The sequence below is a fragment of the Mustelus asterias genome, unplaced genomic scaffold (assembly GCF_964213995.1).
Source record: "Mustelus asterias unplaced genomic scaffold, sMusAst1.hap1.1 HAP1_SCAFFOLD_425, whole genome shotgun sequence".
Taxonomy (NCBI): domain Eukaryota; kingdom Metazoa; phylum Chordata; class Chondrichthyes; order Carcharhiniformes; family Triakidae; genus Mustelus; species Mustelus asterias.
Genome location: NW_027590380.1, coordinates 377,501 through 379,135, shown reverse-complemented (window position 1 = coordinate 379,135; position 1,635 = coordinate 377,501). Strand labels below are relative to the sequence as shown.

General features: G+C 63.8%; 1 non-coding gene across 1 annotated transcript in view; it reads left to right on the top strand.

Annotated features, from left to right (window-relative positions):
* Positions 1 to 1,260: 1,260 nt before the first annotated feature.
* LOC144486676 (28S ribosomal RNA) overlaps positions 1,261 to 1,635 on the top strand; it is a 3,775-nt gene continuing 3,400 nt past the window's right edge. Inside the window, exon 1 of the ribosomal RNA XR_013496325.1 lies at positions 1,261 to 1,635. This exon is cut by the window's right edge and continues 3,400 nt beyond it. This is a non-coding gene — a ribosomal RNA (28S ribosomal RNA).

The window sequence follows — 1,635 nt, the reverse complement described above, 5'->3', positions numbered from 1 at the left end:
CTTGACAATCAATCGCACTTCGCGCGCATCCGTGCGCCGAAGAGCGCGGCTGGGGTGTCGCAGAGGTGCCGTCCTCTCTGTCCCCCTAAGTGCAGACCCAGAGTAATCCGCGTCGGAGAGCTTGACCTCTTGGGTGCCGGCGTCCGCCTCCGGGCTCGTCGGCACTGCCCGCTCCCGCACTGGCCCAGCCACCTCGGGGTCGCCGGCACGGCTGTCATCGGGTTGCCAGAGAGAGAGAACGTGACTGCCTCGCTGCCGGGACCGTGTGTGCCTTCCGTTAGGCTCGGGCCAGGGGGGTTGACTCTCTGTTGATGTGTGTGTGTGGCTCGTCCACGGGAAGGATCCGCAAGAGTTGGCTCGGTTGGGTGCTCCGGCACAGAGAGTGAGAGAGTGGAGTGACTGTCCGCTGGACGTCTCCGGACACGTTGCCTCGCGTGGTCCGTGCTCGGTTGCCTGCCGGTGGGTTGCCGTGGCCGTTCAGTGCCGTCGCGTGGAGGACGGCAGCTTGACGCGTGTGACGCTTGATGCCTGGATCGGTGCTCGGTCGTGCCGTGCTTTTCTTCCCTCTGTTGCGCGTGCGAGTGCTTGCATTTTTGTCGTGGGAATCCGTGGCGGTTGGGTGTCGTTGCTTGTGTTGCGCTGGAGCTGCGGCTCCTTCCACACTCCGCAGCCCACCCTCTGCCGTTGCGGTTCTGGGGCAATGTGCCTGCGCCCGCGTTCAACGTGTGCCTTGGGTTCGAATCGTCGCAGAGCCGACTTGGCCGTGTGGTCCTCGCTCCGGTGTCTCCCCGTGTCCTGCTGCCGCCGAAGTCTTCTACGTGAAAGGTGCTGTCCTGGCCGCGGCGTGGCCACCCGCCGCTTGCAGCCCGTGCGCTCCGCCGCCCGGCTTCGTCCTTGGCGTCTGGCCTTTCGCTCCGGCAGGCTGTGTGTCCCACGGCCCTGCTTTTCTCTCGCTCGATACCGCCGTCGCACCGCGACCCCGCCAGCAGCACTGCTTTCCGTTACCGTGGAGGTGGGCGCACGCCTCGCCGCAAACGATTCTCTGGAACAGTTGACGTGCCGAGCCCGGTCCGGCGCCGAGTGCGAGGGGGCACGCAGCGCTCGCAGTACCGTGTGCGTTCCGTGTGTGTCCGTGCCTGTGCATCCGCTGCGCAGCACGGCGCGCACTTGCGAGCACGCGTACGTGTGTGTGTCTGTGTGTGCGCCCGAAGCGCGTGGAGGCGCCGACGACCGGCCGGCCAGAGCACTCGTTGCTGCCTACGACCTCAGATCAGACGTGTCAACCCGCTGAATTTAAGCATATTACTAAGCGGAGGAAAAGAAACTAACAAGGATTCCCCTAGTAACTGCGAGTGAAGAGGGAAGAGCCCAGCGCCGAATCCCCGCTCGCCTGCCGGGCGTGGGAAATGTGGCGTAAAGGAGACCTTTCTCTGACGATGCTCGAGGGGCCCAAGTCTTTCTGATCGAGGCGTGGCCTGTGGAAGGTGTCAGGCCGGTTGCGGTCCCTGGCTCGTCGTGATTGAGTCTTCTCGGAGTCGGGTTGCTTGTGAATGCAGCCCAAAGTGGGTGGTAAACTCCATCTAAGGCTAAATACTGGCACGAGACCGATAGTCAACAAGTACCGTAAGGGAAAGT